The sequence below is a fragment of the Triticum urartu genome, chromosome 1A (genome assembly GCF_056163025.1).
Source record: "Triticum urartu cultivar PI428250 chromosome 1A, HENAU_Tu73, whole genome shotgun sequence".
Lineage (NCBI taxonomy): Eukaryota > Viridiplantae > Streptophyta > Magnoliopsida > Poales > Poaceae > Triticum > Triticum urartu.
The window spans coordinates 161,700,846-161,721,083 of record NC_141873.1 but is presented as its reverse complement, the minus strand read 5'-3'; positions in this window follow the sequence as shown (position 1 = coordinate 161,721,083).

Here is a 20,238-nt window from a genome sequence, read left to right as displayed (position 1 = left end):
TTCCACCAGATAAACCATATAGTAATCAACTACAAGATGTAATCAACACTACTAGTCACCCACAAGTACCAATCTATAGTTCCGGTAACAAGATTGAACACAAGAGATGAACTAGGGTTTGAGAGGAGATGGTGCTGTTGATGATGTTGATGGAGATATCCCTTCCCAAGATGGGAGATTTGTTGGTGATGATGATGACGACGATTTCCCCCTCCGGGAGGGAAGTTCCCCCGGCGGAATTGCTCCACCAGAGGGCAAAAGTGCTCCTACCCAAGTTCCGCCTCGAAGCGGCGGCGCTTCATCCCGAAAGTCCTCAGCTTATTTTTTTAGGTCAAAATGACTTATATACCAAAAGATGGGCATAGGAGGCGGGCCGAGGAGGCCACAACCCCCAGGGCGCGCCAGGGGGCCCTGACGCGCCCAGGTGGGTTGTGCCCACCTGGTGGCCCCCCTCTGGTAGTTATTTGCTCCAATAATTCTTATATATTCCATAAAAAATCCCCGTGAAGTTTCAGCTTGTTTGGAGTTGTGCAGAATAGGTAGCCTGACGTAGCTTTTTCAGGTCCAGATTTCCAGCTGCCAGAATTCTCCCTCTTGGTGTGTACCTTGCAAATTATGAGAGAAAAGGCATTAGAATTACTCCAAAGCATTAGTATGGATAAAAAAATTATAAGTAACAGTAAGAAAACATGATGCAACATGGACGTATCAACTCCCCCAAGCTTAGACCTCGCTTGTCCTCAAGCAAAAACGAAAATTGAAAAACATGTCCACATGCTTTGAGAGAGAGGTGTCGATAAAAACAAAATACAGACATAGAAGCATTATGTTGATTATTATAACATCAATAAAATTAAACATAGGACTTTTATCATATACTTCTCATGAATAAGTAATAGTTCATCACACAATCGAAGTATAAAGCAAAAACTCTATTAGAAACCAACAAACTATGTTCTCAGTCAACTTTGCAACTACAATTCATCATCTTTTAAGGAAGGATCACGTGTCAGAGCCTTTAGGCAAGTCCACATACTCAACCATCATATAGTCTTCTATGATTGCTAACACTCACCTCATACCTATGAGCAAAACGTTTCAACCGGACACATAGAAAGATAGGGGCTTATAATTTTGCCTCCCAACATACTCACCTCAAGGGTGATGTCAACAATAATAACTCATGCCACCCATATTCAACTGGGCATATGTGCCTAGATCTTTCCTCATCACATGATGCTTGCAAAAAGAGAAAATAAAAGGAATAGAGAGAAAAACTTTGACTCTTTGCATAAAATTAAAAGATAGGCCCTTCGCAGAGGGAAGCAGAGGTTGCCATGCGCTTATTTGTTTGTATGCTCAATCCATTGGCGCAAAAGAATGCCACGTTACATTGCCCCTTGTGATAGCGACCTTTATTATGCAATCTATCGCTTTTATTCTTCACCATCACAAGTTCGTGCAACGCTCAATTTTCTCTTACACTAAATGATCTCACACTTTTAGAAGCAATTTTTATTGCCCTTTTGCACCGATGACAACTTTCTTGAGGGACCTTGCTCAATCCCTAGGTAGGTATGGTGGAAACTTGAAAATAAGATTTGGGTTTAAGGGTTTTTGGATGCACAAGTAGTATCTCTACTTAGTGCATAATTTTTGGCTAGCAAAGATAGGGGGTAAGCACCACATCTTAAAGGATCTATGACAATATGACTTCTATGTGAATATGAACAAACATAGATCATTAGGTTGTCTTCCTTGTCCAACGTCAATAATTTTGGCATATAATATTTTGATGAGGGCTCACAATCACAAAAGATTTCTAGGATAGTATATTTATATGTGAATCTTCTCTTCCATTATTAATTCTTTCATGAGTTGCATCATTGACTAATGGTATGTTTGTCAATCTCTAATAAAATTTTCTACTTATACTTTTCCTTATCTGGTGCCATCACCTACCATAGGATTAGTATATATTTTCTTTATTTATTTCCTTTCTTATTTCTTTTCTTTATTTGCAACATGAAAGTAAAGAAAGCAAAGCTCAAAACTTTATTATATAACTTGCACACGATTACAAGGATAGATCACTAAGTAAACTCTCAAAGAAGAAAGGATCAAACTAAACTTTTATTCATCTAAAGCAAAAGGATCAAACTAAAATAAGTGAAAGTAAAGAGATAGTAGGATGATACGATACAGGGGCACCTCCCCCAAGCTTGGTGGAAGCCAAGGGGAGTGCCCATACCCGATACTCAGTTCTCCTTTGGTGTTGAAGATGATGAAGGTGGTGGTGAAGAAGCGATCCTATCTTTAAGGATTAGAAGATTCTCCAATCGACGGATGACGCTTGTAAGGTGGGTGATGTGCTCTTGATGTAGAATATTCTCACGAGTGAGATACTTATTTTGTATGCGGACTATTTCAATGATGCGAAAGGCTTCAATCTCAGCAGGAGTAAGATGAGTAAGGTAAAGTTTAAGGATATCTTCCTCCTCCTCATCAGCTGGCAATGCTTGTTCGAAGACCAGAGGCTGGTCTACGGTAACCTCCTTGCTCTCATATCCCCTGACAGCTCCCGCAGGCTCTTCCCTCTTCAGCTCGATCTTCATCAACCAAGCATCCTCTTCCACGTTGTTGGAGGAAGAAGAAGACATGATGCGTGGCCCAATAAATCTGACAGAAAACAACAAGAAAAGAGAACAGAGGATTTCTCTACGATACGGTGATCAACAGGTTCGGGAAGTATATATAGATTTTTTATCTTGGAGGACAAGCATATGGTAGAAAAATGGAGTACGGAAGGTGTCCCAGGTGGGCATGCCTGGCGCGCCCTGGTGTCTTGTGCCCACCAGGGGACGCTTCCCAAAAGTTTCTTTATTTCCAAAATTCTAAAATATTCCAAAACTGATAAAAAATATTTTTGCGGATTTTTTGGAGTCCGTTTACTTACCGTATCACGTACCTCCTTATTTTCACGATTCTGGAGTGTTCCGGAAGGACTCTTTTATGTGTTCTTTCGGTGTCATGGTTTGATAATAATACTTTTAATATTAATAGGCGTACTTGAGATATAATGCTTTATTCATTGCCCATTGACAACCTTCGGGTTAATACCTTCAGAATTATTTATTTTGATGGCTCCAGACCGATAAACCTCCTTGATGACGTATGTGCCTTCCCATTTTGATAGGATTTTTCCTGCAAAGAATCTAAAACAAGAGTTGTACAAAAGAACATATTCTCCGACTTTAAACTCACGCTTTTGAATTCTTTTGTATGCCATCTTTTTTACTTTTTCTTTAAATAATTTTGCATTTTCATAAGCTTGGGTTCTCCATTCATCTAATGAGCTAATATCAAATAACCTCTTTTCACCAACAAGTTTGAAATCATAATTGAGTTCTTTGATTGCCCAATATGCTTTATGTTCTAACTCAAGAGGCAAATGACATGCTTTTCCATAAACCATTTTATAAGGAGACATACCCATACAATTTTTATAAGCTGTTCTATAAGCCCAAAGTGCATCATCTAATTTCTGGACCAATTCTTCTTGGACCTATTGACAGTCTTTTGCAAAGTTAATTTTATTTCTCTATTGCTAAGTTCAACTTGACCACTAGACTGAGTATGATAGGGAAATGCAATTCTATGGTTAACATCATACTTGGCAAGCATTTTACGGAAAGCACCATGAATAAAGTGTAAACTACCATCAGTCATTAAATATCTAGGGACTCCAAACCTTGGTAAAATAACTTCCTTAAGCATTTTAATAGAGGTGTTGTGATCAACACTACTAGTTGGAATAGCTTCTATCCATTTAGTAACATAATCAACAACAACCAAAATATGTGTATACCCATTAGAGGAAGGAAAATGTCCCATGTAATCAAATCCCCAAACATCAAATGGTTCAACGACAAGTGAATAATTCATAGGCATTTCTTGACGCTTACCGATATTACCTATTCTTTGACATTCATCATAAGATAAGACGAACTTATGGGCATCCTTGAAGAGAGTAGGCCAATAAAATCCAGATTGCAATACCTTGTGAGCAATTCTATCTCCAACATGATGCCCTCCATAAGCCTCGGAGTGACATTTCCCTAGGATTTGTCCATGTTCATGCTCAGGTACACAACGTCTAATAATACCATCTACTCCTTCTTTATAAAGATGTGGGTCACCCCAAAAGTAATGTCTTAAATCATAGAAGAATTTTTTTATTTTGTTGGTATGTAAATTTAGGTGGTAAATATTTAGCAACAATGTAATTAGCATAATCAGCATACCAAGGAGTACTATGAGAAACATTTATTGTAGCTAACTGCTCATCAGGAAAACTATCATCAATAGGTAGTGGGTCATCAAGCACATTTTCAAGCCTAGACAAATTATCAGCAACTGGGTTCTTAGCTCCTTTTCTATCAATGATATGTAAATCAAATTCTTGTAACAAGAGAACCCATCGAATAAGTATAGGTTTAGCATCTTTCTTTTCCATAAGATATTTAATAGCAACATGGTCTGTGTGAACAGTTACTTTGGAATCAACAATATAAGGTCTAAATTTATCACAAGCAGACACAACTGCTAAGAATTCCTTTTCAGTAGTAGCATAATTTCTTTGAGAACTACCTAGAGTTTTACTAGCATAATGAATAACATTGAGTTTCTTATCAACTCTTTTTCCTAGAACAACACCAACAACATAATCACTAGCATCACACATAATTTCAAAAGGCAAGTTCCAATCAGGTGGTTGAACAATAGGTGCAGAAATTAAGGCTTTCTTAAGTGTTTCAAAGGCTTCTAAACAATCATCATAAAAAACAAAAGGATTATCCTTCTATAAGAGACTAGTAAGAGGCATAGAAATTTTTAAAAAGTCTTTGATAAATCTCCTATAGAAACCAGCATGAACTAAGAAACTACGCATACCTTTTATATCTTTAGGACATGGAATTTTCTCAATTGCATCAACCTTAGCTTGATCCACTTCAATTCCTCTTTCAGAAATTTTATGACCCAAGACAATACCTTCATTAACCATAAAGTGGCACTTCTCCCAATTCAAGACAAGATTTGTTTGTTCACATCTCTGCAAAACTCGATCAAGATTGCTTAAACAATCATCCAAATACTTCCCATAAATATAAAAGTCATCCATGAAAACCTCAACAATCTTTTCACAAAAGTCAGAGAATATAGCAGTCATACATCTTTGAAAGGTAGCAGGTGCATTACATAAACCAAAAGGCATACATCTATACGCATAGGTTCCAAAGGGACAAGTAATAGTGGTCTTTTCTTGATCAGGTTGAGAAACAGGTATTTGCGGAAAACCAGAATATCCACCAAGGAAGCAAAAATGTGTGTGCTTAGGTAATATTTCAAGCATTTGATCAATAAAAGGCAAATGGTAATGATCTTTTCTAGTTTCTTTGTTTAATTTTCTAAAATCAATTACCATTCTATAGCCTGTGACAATTCTTTGTGGAATAAGTTCATTCTTATCATTAGGAACAACAGTTATACCTCCTTTCTTAGGAACACAATGAACAAGACTTACCCATCTACTATCAGCTATAGGATAGATTATACCTGCTTCCAGAAGCTTTAATATTTCAGTTCTTACCACTTCTTTCATCTTCGAATTTAACCGACGTTGGTGATCAACAACAAGTTTAGCATCAGGTTCCATATTAATTTTGTGCTGACATAGAGTGGGACTAATGCCCTTTAAATCATCAAGAGTATATCCAATAGCAGCTCGGTGCTTCCTTAGAACTTTCAATAATCTTTCTTCTTCATGTTCTGAAAGGTTAGCACTAATAATAATAGGATATATCTACTTTTCATCAAGATAAGCATATTTCAAAGTGTCTGGCAATTGTTTTAATTCAAACACAGGATCACCTTTAGGTGGAGGAGGACATCCCAGAGTTTCAATAGGCAAATTGTGTTTAAGTAGAGGACGTTGTTCAAAGAAATTTTTATCTATTTCATTTCTTTCATGCATATGAAAATCATTCTCATGGTCTAGCAAATATTGTTCTAAAGGATCAGTAGGTGGTACAACAATAGAAGCAAGACCAATTAATTCATCCTTACTAGGCAATTATTTTTCATGAAGATTTCTACTAAACTTGGAAAAATTAAACTCATGAGACTCATCACCAAAGATAACACCAACAGTTTGTTTCTTACAGTCTATCTTAGCATTAACTGTATTCAGGAAAGGTCTACCAAATATAAAGGGACAAAAGTCATCTTGTGGGGAACCAAGAACAACAAAATCAGTAGGGTACTTTATTTTCCCACACAAGGCTTCAACATCTCTAACAACCCCAAATGGTGATATGGTGTCTCTGTTAGCCAGTTTAATAGTAACATATCTATGTCTTCTAACTCTGCAGGTGTTATGTCTTTCATAATTTCTTGATATAAGGTGTAAGGAATAGCACTCAGACTAGAACCCATGTCACATAAACCATGATAACAATGATCTCCTATTTTAACTGAGATGACAGGCATGCCAACTACGAGTCTATGTTTATCTTTCTTATCAGGTTTGGCAATTCTAGCAGGTTCTTCGCAGAAGTAAATAACACGCCCATCCATATCTTCTTCTAAGATATCTTTAACCATAGCAGTACTAGGTTCAACTTTAATTTGTTCATCAGGTTTAGGTGTTCTAATATAGCTTTTGTTAACCACAATTGAGACTTTAGCATGTTCCTTTATCCTAATAGGGAAAGGTGGGTTTTCAATATAAGCAGAAGGAACAACTGGATCAACATTATAAAGTATATTTTCTTCTTTAACTAGTTCCGATTATTTAATTTCTTCTTTAATAGGTGGGTGATATTTAAACCACTTCTCTTTAGGGAGTTCAACATGAGTAGCAAATGATTCACAAAAGGAGGCTACTATCTCAGAGTCAAGTCCATATTTAGTGCTAAACTTACGAAAAGCATCGGTATCCATAAAAGATTTAACACAATCATACTTAAGTTTCATACCTAACTCTTAACCTTTGTCGAGTTCCCAATCTTCAGAGTTGCATTTAATTCTTTCCAAAAGATCCCACCAGAATTCAATAGTCTTGTTCATAAAGGAACCAGCACAAGAAGTATCAAGCATGGTTTGATCATTATGAGAAAGTCGAGCATAAAAATTATGGATAATAATTTCTCTTGAGAGCTCATGATTGGGGCATGAATATAACATTGACTTAAGCCTCCCCAAGCTAGAGCGATACTTTCTCCTTCACGAGGCCAAAAATTATATATATAATTCCGATCATGATGAACTAGATGCATATGATAATTTTTTTGGTGGAACTCCAATTTCAAATGATTCCAATTCCATGATCCAATATCATCGCATGGCCTATACCATGCCAATGCTTTTACCTTCAAAGATAAAGGGAAAACCTTCTTCATAAATTTATCTCCGGGTAAACCTGCAAGCTTAAAAAATCCACAAATTTGTTCTACATATATCAAGTGCATATTAGGATGTTCGGTTCCATCTCCTGCATAAGGATTAGCTAGCAGTTGTTCTATCATACCCAAAGGAATTTCATATTCAATACTTTCAATAGGTGCAGTAGGTTGAGGGGCAACTAATTTTGGTTCCGGACGAGGTGAAGATACCCCGAACAAACCCCTCAAAGGATTGTTTTCCATAGTAACAAGTGACAATAAATTTCAGCACACTATATAAATGTTTCCTTACCGAATTCCACTCACGAACGGCACTTCACTCCCTGGCAACGGCGCCAGAAAATAGCCTTGATGACCCACAAGTATAGGGGATCAATTGTAGCTCTTTTTGATAAGTAAGAGTGTCGAACCCAACGAGGAGCAGAAGGAAATGACAACTAGTTTCCAGTAAGGTAATGTCTACAAGTGCTGAAACTGTAAGTAGCGGAGTAGTTTGATAGCAAGATAATTTGTAACGAGAAAGTAACGATAATAGTAACAAAAGTGCAGCAAGGTAGCCCAATCCTTTTGAGGCAAAGGACAGGCCAAAATGGTCTCTTATGATAAGCAAAGCGTTCTTGAGAGTACACGGGAATTTCATCTAGTCACTTTCATCATGTTGGTTTAATTCGTGTTCGCTACTTTGATAATTTGATATGTGGGTGGACTGGTGCTTAGGTGCTATTCTTACTTGAACAAACCTCCTACTTATGATTAACCCTCCCGCAAGCATCCGCAACTACGAGAAAAGTATTAATAATAAATCTAACCATAGCATTAAACTTTTGGATCCAATCGGCCCCTTACGGAATAGCGCATAAACTGGGGTTTAAGCTTTTTTCACTCTCGCGACCCATCATATAATTGCTACTCCACAATGCATTCCCTTAGGCCCAAATATGGTGAAGTGTCATGTAGTCGACATTCACATCAAACCACTAAGGGAATCACAACATACATACTATCAAAATATCGAACACATATCAAATTCACATGATTACTTGCAACATGATTTCTCCCGTGACCTCAAGAACAATGGTAACTACTCACAAATAATAACCATGCTCAAGATCAGATGGGTATTAAATAGAATATTGGATTTGAACATATAATATTCCACCAAATAAACCATATAGTAATCAACTACAAGATGTAATCAACACTACTAGTCACCCACAAGTACCAATCTATAGTTCCAGTAACAAGATTGAACACACGAGATGAACTAGGGTTTGAGAGGAGATGGTGCTGTTGGAGATGTTGATGGAGATTGCCCTCCCCAAGATGGGAGAGTTGTTGGTGATGATGATGATGATGATTTCCCCCTTCGGGAGGGAAGTTCACCCGGCGGAGTCGCTCCACGAGAGGGCAAAAGTGCTCCTGCCCAAGTTCCTCCCCTTATTTTTTCTAGGTCAAAATGACTTATATACCAAAAGATGGGCACCGAGGTGGGCCGAGGAGGCCACAACCCCCTAGGGCGCGCCAGGGGGCCCTTGCGCGCCCAGGTGGGTTGTGCCCACCTGGTGCTCCCCCTTTGGTAGTTATTTGCTCCAATAATTCTTGTATATTCCATAAAAATTCCCCGTGAAGTTTCAACTTGTTTGGAGTTGTGCAGAATAGGTAGCCTGACGTAGCTTTTTCAGGTTCAGATTTCCAACTGTCGGAATTCTCCCTCTTGGTGTGTACCTTGCAATTTATGAGAGAAAAGGCATTAGAATTACTCCAAAAAGCATTATTATGGGTAAAAACATTATAAATAACAGTAAGAAAACATGATGCAAAATGGACGTATCAGTGGTAAGCAGCGTGACTATCACCGCCCACAACTCCTTTGTGTTCTACTCTTGCATATCATCTACGCATAGACATGGCTCGGATGCCACTATTGGGAAATGTTGCATGGAAAACAAAAAAATTCTATGCACATGCAAGATCTATCCATGATGATGCATAACAACAAGAGGGGGGAGTGTGTCTACGTACCCTTGTAGACCGTAAGCGGAAGCGTTTAGTAACGCGATTGATGTAGTCGAACTTCTTCGCGATCCAACCGATCAAGTACCGAACATACGGCACATCCGCATTCAGCAGACGTTCAGCTCAGTGACGTCCTCGCCTTCTTGATCCAGCAAGATGGACGAAGTAGTAGACGAGTTCCGGTAGCACGACGGCGTGGTGACGGTGGTGGTGATGCTATCTCTGCAGGGCTTCGCCTAAGCACTACGAAAATATGACCGAGGGACGAAACTGTGGAGAGGGGCGCCGCACACGGCTAAGAGATTGTCGTGGTTATGTGTGGCACCCCCTCCCACATATATATAGGTGGGGGAGAGGGAAGGCAGCCAGGATGCGCCCCAAGTGGGGCCATACCCCACTTGGGCTCCTGCCCCAAGCCACGCCCCTTTCATATTTGTGTGCGGGAGGAAGGCCAGGGGAGGTGGCGCCCCCCTTTCTTTTCTCTGATGAGGAGGAAAGGCAGGAGGGGCCAACCCCCCCTTTCCTTCCCCTAGGGCCGGCGGCCAGGGAGAGGGACATGCCAGCCCCTCTGTGGGCTGGTGTGTCCCTCCCTTTGGCCCATTAGGCCCATAGACCTATCGGGGTGTCTGGAACCCCTTCTGGCGATCCGATGACTACTCGGTGCACTCCGAAACTCTTCCGGTGTCCTAATAGTATCGTCCTATATACCAATCCTTAACTCTGGACCATTCCGGAGCACCTCTTCATGTCCGTGATATCATCCGGGACTCCGAACAACATCTAGTCACCAAATCACATAACTCATATAATACAATATCGTCAATAAATGTTAAGCATGCAGACTGATGTCTACTAAGCAACTTTATTCTTGTAGACACGTGTTGGGCCTCCAAGCATAGAGTTTTGTAGGACAGCAGAAATTTTCCCTCAAGTGGATGGCATAAGGTTTATCAATCTGTGAGAGGTGTAGGATGAAGATGGTCTCTCTCAAACGACCCTGCAACCAAATACAAGAAATCTCTTGTGTCCCCAACACACCCAATACAATGGAAAATTGTATAGGTGCACTAGTTCGGTGAAGAGATGGTGATAAAAGTGTAATATGAATGGTAGAAATATATTTTTATAATTTGAATAAATAAAAACAATAAGGTAGAAAATAGTAAACGGGCACAAAAACGGTATTGCAATGCTTGAAAATGAGGCCTAGGGTCCGTACTTTCGCTAGTGCAATCTCTCAACAGTGCTAATATAATTGGATCATATAATCATCCCTCAACGTGGAACGAAGAATCACTCCAAAGTTCCTATCTAGCGGAGAACATAAGACAAAACCACCTCAAAGCTATTCTTTCTGATCAATCTATCCTAGAGTTCATACTAAAATAACACGAAGCTATTCTTTCCGATCGATCTAACCAAGAATTCATACTAAAATAACACCAAAGCAAATTCAGATTCATAATATTCAATCCAACACAAAGAACTTCAAAGAGTGCCCCAAGATTTCTACCAGAGAAACAAAGACAAGAATGTGCATCAACCCCTATGCATAGATTACCCCAATGTCACCTCGGGAATCCGTGAGTTGACTGTCAAAACATATATCAAGTGAATCAATATGATACCCCATTGTCACCACGAGTATTCAATTGCAAGACATATATCAAGTGTTCTCAAATCCATAAATGTATTCAATCTGATAACAATGAAATCTCGAAGGGAAAAACTCAATTCATCACAACAAGATAGAGAGGGGGAAACACCATATGATCTGACTATATTAACAAAGCCCGTGATACATCAAGATCGTGACATCTCAAGAACACAAGAGAGAGAGAGAGATTAAACACATAGCTACTAGTACAAACCCTCAGCCCCGAGGGTGGACTACTCCCTCCTCATCGTGGTGGCTGCCAGGATGATGAAGATGGCCACCGGTGATGATTTCCCCCTTCGGCAGAGTGCCAGAATGGGGTCTAGATTGGTTTTTGGTGGGTACAGAGCCTTGCGGCGGCAGAACTTCTGATCTAGGTTAACCCCGAGGGTTTTTGTAATATTTGTGAATTTAGGGTAAAGAGGGGGTGCGGGAGGCCACCAAGGTGGGCACAACCCACCTGGGCGCGCCTGGGGGCCCAGGCGCGCCCTGATGGGTTGTGCCCCCCTCGGGGCACCCCCAACTGCTGCTCTGGCCCATCCTGGGTGTTCTGGTCCATAAAAATTCTCCAAAAAGTTTCGTGGTGTTTGGACTCCGTTTGATATTGATTTTCTGCATGTAAAAAAACAAGCAAAAAAACAGCAACTGACACTGGGCACTGGGTCAATTGGTTAGTCCCAAAAAATGATATAAAGCTGCTATAAAATGATTGTAAAACATCCAAGAATGATAATATAACAGCATGAATACTTCATAAATTATAGATACGTTGGAGACGTATCAATATCCCCAAGCTTAATGTAACACCCACGATGCGACTATATCTCCCACGTGTCGAGGCACGACTTAGAGGCATAACCGCATTGTGGTTTTGTCGCAAGAGGGGTAATCTTCACACAATCCCATGTACTGAATAAGAAAGGGATAAAGAGTTGGCTTACAATAGCCACTTCACACAAATAACAAGTTAAAATACATCATCCAGACTACAATCAAGGTCCGACTATGAAACCCAAAATAACAGAAGACAACCCCAAATGCTAGATCCCCGATCGTCCCAACTGGACACCACTACTGATCAATCGGAAAAGACACATAACAACGACCAAGAGTGATGTGGAGCATCCTTCCATCATCCCCATGGAATCTACACTGACACATCAAGCCCCACATGGACCTATGACAAGAGCTAGAGCACGTGCTTTGGAAACCGAGGTGAACTCCTTCCTACTTAGCTTGCATATGGATACGAATGGAACATTGTTGCTACCTCACCAAGATACGCTATGTCTCATTAGGTACGAAGAGGAACACCACCAAGTGGCTCAAGAGCACCCCCAAGGAGAAGAGGAACCACCCCAAGGCCACGCGGACCAAGACAGAGTGTAACAGCAGTGAAACTAGAAATCCCAGGTGACCCCGTGCGCACGGGCCCCCGAGACCCCGTGCCCATGGGCTATCCAGGAAGTTGACGCTGGAGCACCCTGTGCGCACGGGCTTGTACCGTGCCCACGGGACCCCCGTGCACACGGTCCCAACTTACCCTGTGCGCACGGGACTCCCAGGATGGACGGCTGTGATCCCCAATCCGAGCCCCTCTTCATCTACTTCGACCTCAAGACTATATAAACCGTACCTAGGGCTATGTTTAGGGTTAGCAAAGTATGAGATGAGATATTTGTGAGCTTTGCTCCTTCTACCTTCCCACTTGTGGAATCAAGGCCCCTTTGGGAAGAATCCTAGTGGATTTCAAGACCTCCTCTAGGAGAAGACTATCTTCAAGACCTCAACTCCTAGGAGTGGGAAGAACTTTTCCATTGTATCTTTCCTTTGATTGTGTTTGTGACTTGTGGATCTTATGTTGCTATCCTAGTGGATGTGTAATTGGGGAATTGTTTGAGTGATTTCCTCTTTGTGTTCTTGAGAGTTTGCCCTTTTCCCCCTCCAAGTGTGAAAATATCCCCCTCTAGGATTTCATCCTATATCATTTTGGTATCATGAGCAAGGTTGATTCACATCTTGGAGTCCCATCCCCCTGTTTGCTAGCTTGATTTTGTTGTTTTTCGTCCAAATTCGAAAATCCCCACAAAAATAGCCCAATTTTTTTCTTGCAATTTGTTGGATCTTGTGATATTTGGTTGTTTTTGTCCACGAATTTGGAGTTTGGCAAGTGGATCTACCCATCTTCCTGCTTCCCCACCTTCCAAATCCTCAAAATTGTCCTTATCTTGGAAAATCCCCACGGATCCGGAGCTTGTCATCCGCTCCCAGCACACCCCATGCACACGGGCCCTCGAGACCCCGTGCACACGGGACCCCGTGCACACGGGCCTCACTTACTCCATGCGCACGGACCATCCAGGAACTTTCGGCCATCTTTTGTTTGCACCATTTTGCTTCCATACCAACACTCGTGTTCTTCCGCACTATTTCTCGTGGTTGTTGAGTTTCGGACCGCGGTTTCTCTTGTGTCCTAAGGTGTTTCGGCTACTTAGGCGCATTTGGACATCATCATCTCCGCCACTCGATCATCAACTCAGACACCACACCGGCTTCAACGACTTCATTCTTACCGTACGATCGGACGGTAACCGCGATGACATCTCACCCTTGCTTTTGCATTGATAACTCGAGCCATTTCGCATAGCTTACCCATCGAGACTAGCAACTTGAGAATTGCCGGGCCACGCTATTGTGCACCGTAGTGATCTTGTTACCATCTTAGTGCCATAAGTCTCTCCTGTGCATATCTTACATACTTGTCTCATATCATTCTTGGCTCTAGCTTCAAAAAATACAAGAAAAGCTTTTAAGCAAAAGAGGAGCAACAAAAAGCTTGTAAGAAATAGCATCGAGTCATTTTTGCATATCATCTTTGACACCTCATACGTAGCATAGTTGGGATAGAAGACGGCATGTTTCTCTTATAGGTTGGTGCACATGCGTATCTAGCCCATTTGAGCAATCGAGGTAGCGTCTCTCTAGTATTCGCACAACAAGAGCATTCTCCGTGGTTGCACATTTTGAGCTCACCCCTTGGTTGTGCGGATCCCATCTATCTTCCGTGTGTGTGTTCCTAGTGATATCATTGGGTTTGATCTATTTGTTTTTACTTGCATTTTTGTGAATCTTCTCAACCTTATCGATATCTTGACTAACATTTGCTTGAAATTTTTGCCACCATCCTAACCGAGCTCCTCCATAAGCCTTTTACTTGTAGGTGTGAGAAACAATTCCCGGTACCAATTCCTCTATTATAGCATCGTGAGATCATACTTGTTACATCCACAATCTTCGGAAAAGGTAACTTTGGTTTTGTTCTCTCATTTTTCCTACTCACCACCACTTTCTCATGATGGATAGGCCAAGTACTTCTACCAACCCACTCTTCATGGAACAAGACGACGACATGAACTCCTTCATCACCAAGAGTCACCTCTTTGTTGCACAGCGTGCTTTGCATCAAGAGCAACAAGCTATAAGTGAACGCATCGACAACCTTGCCACCGACTTGCGACTTTCCGAGCAACGTACAAGGAACTACTTCGACCACAAGCTCGACGATCACAAGCAAGAGAATGACGCAAGGATGGACGAAATTCGTGCTTTGTTGCTCAACCGCTTGTCTTCCACTTCAAGGAGCCGTTCAAGCCGCCACTCCGACTTCACCCTCTCCGGATCAAGTACATCGACATCGAACACTCTTCGTCAAGCCGCACACAACGAGCATCACGCAAACCTCAATACTATACACGACACCGACTCGCAAGAGCATCAACGATGTCAAACCCAAGAATCCTTTGCACTAGCACGAGAACGGCAACGTCAACGCCAACATGAAGAGGAAGAACGCGTGTGCCTACACCAACATGCACAAGATGCTGAGACACAACGTCAAGAACAACAACTCCGTGACGAGCAAGCACTTGCAGCACAACAAGCTCTACGCGATTCGAGTCGAGCCGTTGCCGACCGAGGCCGTCAAGCCCGTGAACAAGAGGAAGCACTTCGCGAAGAAATTCGAGAACGAAGATTTCAAGCTCGCGTGCATCGTCAAGTTCCTCCTCGAGCTCGTGAAGCTCCCCCACAAGCTCGCCAACACCATCAAGTTCATCGAGACCATGAAGACAATGGAAATCCTCCATGACAAGAGAAACATGAGGTTGACAACCCTCCGCGTGAAGAGCACCACGAGTTGAACAATCATCTACAACATGGGCGTCATCATCCCCGACCCCAATACAATGAAGAGAAACACTACGGCAAGCTCAAGTTCACCATGCCCAAGTTCAACGGAAGCAACGATCCCGAAGAGTACCTTTCATGGGCATTGAAAGTTGACAAGATCTTCCGTTTGCACAATTATGAAGAAGAGAAGAAGATCGCGATGGCATCCCTTGATGTCGGGGGTTTGGTGCGACATATGCCAACGGATGGCTTATCATGGTGGGGGCGAGTAGAACGTCGCCGGTGCCTGGAAACAGGATGAGGCGAAGACATGCACGCCGGCGAATCTTATCCAGCTCCGGGGCTCTCCGGGGAGATAATACCCCTACTGTTGCTCTGTGGGGTCTCCGCATGATCACTATGCCCAAGTGTTTACATGGTGGCTCCTTGAGCTGCTTCTGGTGGTAGAAGAGGGCGAGGCTAGCTCTCTCCTTCTATCTGGTATGGTCTAGAACTACTGGGCTCCAACCCTTTGCATGGGTGCCCTGGGGGTTTATATAGGCCTACCCCCCAGGGGTACAATGGTAATTCGACTGGGTGCGGGCCCATCCGTCAGTGCCTCCGACCTCCGACTTCTCCGCCGACTGCTGGGGCCCGCCGACTGGTGGGCCCCGCCGACTGGTCTGGTACGGAGCCGACAGGCCGCTTCCACCGCGGGCGGGTCTTGCCGGCTGCTGATTACTGTAGCCGTGCTTCTGATGACGCAGGCTTGGTCAAGGGGTCATGGCAACAGCCCCGCCGCCTGGCGGGCGATCACTGTGGCCACTCCCCATCTCATCTTGATTAATGGCGCGTGGGCCCCGGGGGAGGGCTCTGCTGACTCCCCCGGGCCGACTCCCGACGGGTCCGACTGGCGGTTCTCCCGCCGTCTCCAGAGGTCTCGCTGACTTGTGGGCCCCGCTGCCTCCAGGTCGTACAGACAAGCCGTCGTGGGCGCAGGACTTGGTACTGTGGTGCTGATGTCAGGGCCGGCCGGGCAACAGTGCCACGCCGCACGGAGATCTTCTCGGGTACGGCGTGCTGTGGCCATGCCTGCCCTTGGTAAGGGGTGGGAGTGGGCTTCGCTGTAGCCATGCCTCTGCCCCGTCCCCTTTGATGAGGTCATGGGTTTGCTGGAGTCGCCGGCCGACTCCCCAAAGCCGGCTTCTCTAGAAGTTGTCCCTGGAACTCGGCCGTGAGCGGGCAGTCGGCCGCCCTACCGTCGACTCCTCAGGAGACGGCTCTTCGCCCTAGGGTCTTGAGGGCCGCAGCCTGCCCCGATGTCTTGAAAGGTTATGGGACTCGGGTTGGCCTACCCGTGGCCCATTACTCCGACAGTAGTCCCCGAAGCTGGTGAGGCGCCATGGACGATCGGCCGAGAAGCCTCAGCAGTTTCTCTTTTCGGGTGCTCAACACATGGTCTTGATTGACTTCTGCCGGGCCGTCTAGAAGGAGTCAGACTTGCCCAACTCGGACTTCACTCAATTTCGACTTGCTCGGTATTTCGAACATCGCGGCGGGATTTTAAGTGGCATGCTAGCTAAGCCTCCAGGCCGCCGCCCGCTCTTGGCCTGCCACGCGAGGGCACGTGGATACGCCGTCCTGCCAGCCCACGCGTGCGACGGGACAGGCCCACAGGCAGGGCCCGCCACTACCGCGCCTCGGCGCCCGAGCGGATCCGCTGTGGCCCCAGTGGACGGTTGGGATTCCCGTGGAGTTACTGCACGCAGTAACTTTACGTGGATCGTGGGGGTCATGGGGTTGTGGGCGTAGTAAATCCCCACGTCTGCCCCCTCGGCTTCGCAGCCCACAGGGCTATAAGTAGGGGGAAGAGGGGGGCACGCGCGCCCCTCCTTCCCACTACTCCTTGTTCTCTTCCTCCTTGCCGCTCCTCGCACTCCTCCTTCCTCTTCTCTTCTTCGCTCCGCCACACGCCCAAGCTCCGGCGAACGCTGCGGCGACAGCTCGCGATGAGTTCTTCCTTCGCTGCCGCGCCTTCCCCAGTGCGTTCCGGCACCTGGGACGGTTCCGAGGTTCATGAAGACCACATTGACTTCCTCCGCCGGACCCGTCAGCTTCCCGGCGAGGATCGCGTGCAGGTGCGTCTTGCGCCGGAGGGGGAGATTTCCCCCGCCCCGTAGGAGGGCGAGCGGGTCATCTTCCGCTCGCACTGCCTGCGCGAGCTGGGGCTGCCGGCGAGCAGCTTTTTCCGGTCTTTCTTGGAGTTCTACGGCCTCCAGCCGCACCACCTCACCCCCAACACAGTGGTGCTGCTGTCCGCCTTCGTGGCCTTGTGCGAAGGCTTCCTCGGAGTCCTCCCCACCCTCGAGCTCTGGGGGGAGTTCTTCTTCTCCAAGCTCGGCACCCAGGCCGCGGGCGTGCCGGCTCAATGCGGCGCCTTCATCGCCGTGCGAAGGTCAGGAGCTGACAACCCCTTCCCCTCCATCTCGCTGATAAAGTCGGTGAAGATGTGGCAGAGATCCTACTTCTACGTCAGGAACGTCGCCACAAGGGGCGACTGGGTCAATCTGCCGGCTTTCGAAGCCGGGCCGCCGGCTGGGAGACTGCCCAACTGGTCGTACCGGGCCAGGTCACTGACGCTTGCGGGAGCCGGCGCCATCATGCGACTCCGAGTGCTGACGCAGTCGGAGGGTCTGACTGGTCCGGACCTGCTGGCCGCCTTCGTCTCGCGCCGAGTTCTCCCACTCCAAGGCCGCCCTCACATGATATGCCAGATGAGCGGGCACCGCGACCCGAGTCCGATGTGCACCAAGGACATGCCACACGAAGAGGTGGCCTTCATGGTGAATTACCTCTCGGACAGCAGGCTCCTGGAGGATTGGTGATTCGGCAAGGAGCCGTACTCCCGCGCCAACCCCCCGCCCGTGGTGAGTCGCCTTTCTTTTCTTTCTTTAGATTGTCTTCTTCTTTCCGAGTTTTGTTTTGACCAGTCGGCTTTGGTTAGAATCCCCTTCTTCATCCACCAGCCGGCACCTCGGGGCTGGCCCATGAGTTCCTCGCCGACCGGGCGGAGAGCGACGTCGACGACCCCGATCTGGGGGCGGCGGCTCTGGAAGACGACGCCGAGGGAGGAGGAGGGACAGCAGGCGACAGCAGGCGACTTCAGGCCTTCGGCTACCTTCGCCGACTGGCCTGAAGACAGCGCCGAGGGAGAAGTCGCCCGTCGCCATCGGCCAGGAGCCAGCCAGCCTGGCGCAGGCTCTTCTGCCGCACCGGGCGCTCCAGGCGGCGGGAAGAAGCGCAGGGCCTTGCCGACCTTGTTCGGCAGTCGGCCGAAGAAGCCCAAGGGCTCGGCTGCGGCGACCCGGCGGGACGAGGCAGCCGCGAAGGCCATCCGCTTCCGTAAGGAAGTGAAGAAGCCGCCGTTGGTCTCCGCGTAAGTATTCTGTCTTCAAAGTTTTATTCTTTCTTCGTGATTTGTCTGAGTCTCTGCATGCCCCTCTTTCTTCAGGGCTCCCCTCTCTCTTGAGCGGGTCGCCACCGCCTCCTTCATGGGGTCAGCGGAGACATCCGCCACCACTCGGCAGATTGACCCCACTGCTGACCTCCGGGAGGCGACGGAGCAGAATGCGCAGGAGAGGCGCAACGAAGAAGAGGCCGTCCGCCTGGAGAAGGCGGAGGCCGACAGGGCGGAGGCCTCCGCTAAGAAAAAACTAGCGGAGGCCGAAGCCACCGCCGCGGCGAAGCAGCAGGCTGAGGAAGCCGCACGCCGCCAGTCGGCCTTGCTTGTCACCCCCCTGAACTCTGCGCCGCCGCCTCCGGAGTTCATGGGGCCAACTGGAGAAGCCGGCGGGGAAAAACTCGTCGAGGAGAGGGAAGGCGGCGACCCCTCTACTCCGGACGCGCACGTTCCACCGCCGCCTCCGCCGCTGTCTGAAGGCGCGCAAGGCGAGCAGCCAACGGACCCTCCGGTGCCACCGACCGAAGACGAGGCCATGGCGAGGCTACTCCTCCAAGTCGGCTCGCCAATGCGCCGTCGTCTGGAGAAGGCGACTTCGGCACCCCGCTCCCTGGAAGCCGGCACCGCCAGCTCGGCGGCCCTAGATGCCGAAGCGACGAGCGCCGCACCTGTTGGGTGGGTGCGAGGAGGCGGCACAGGGCCGCTGAACCGGGCGCTCCTGGACGTCCAGGCGAAGCTCCGTGCTGAGGGCGACACTCTCTAGAGTTGCACCAAGGCGTTCCTAGCGTTGCGGGCAGCCGTCCGAGTATGTTTTTTCCTTGGTCTTTGTTTTCTTGCTCCTCTCTGTGGGGGCGCGCCAGTGCACCCACTGGGTGTAGTCCCCGAGTTTCGGGCCGGCTGCTGAGCAGGCGGCCCGGAACTCCAATTGATGAACTTCTGGGTACTAACTTTGTCTGAAATGCTTGTCGCAGGATTACCACAACCTCGGCATCACTGCCTTCAACCGTAACGTTGAAGAGCTGGGCAAGCGGACCACCGACTTGGCGGAGAGCCGGAGTAAGTCCCCCCCTTTTTTTTCTGTGCAGGGGCACGCTAGCGCACCCGCGGGCTGTAGTCCTCGAGATTCGGGCCGACTGCTGAGCAGTCGGGCCGGATCTCCCCGGCGACCTACTTTATTGACGACCGTTATCTTTCTTCCTTTCCTTCAGGAGCCAACGCTGCTCTTCAACAGCAGCTGAGCGAAGCCAACTCCGCCCTACGCGCCAAAGGGGAGGAGTGCAGCAAGCTCGCCATAGAGCGCGATCTGCTGGCCACTCAGTTGGCAGAGCAGAAGGAGCTGCTTGTGAAGTCGTAAAGGGAGGCGGAGGAGACGAAAACCGCCCTCTTGGCCAAGTTCACGAGCGAGCGCTCCTCCTGGTCTGACAAGGAGGCGCTGCTGTCCTCCGGCTTCCACGAGATTGAAGACATCGTTGATG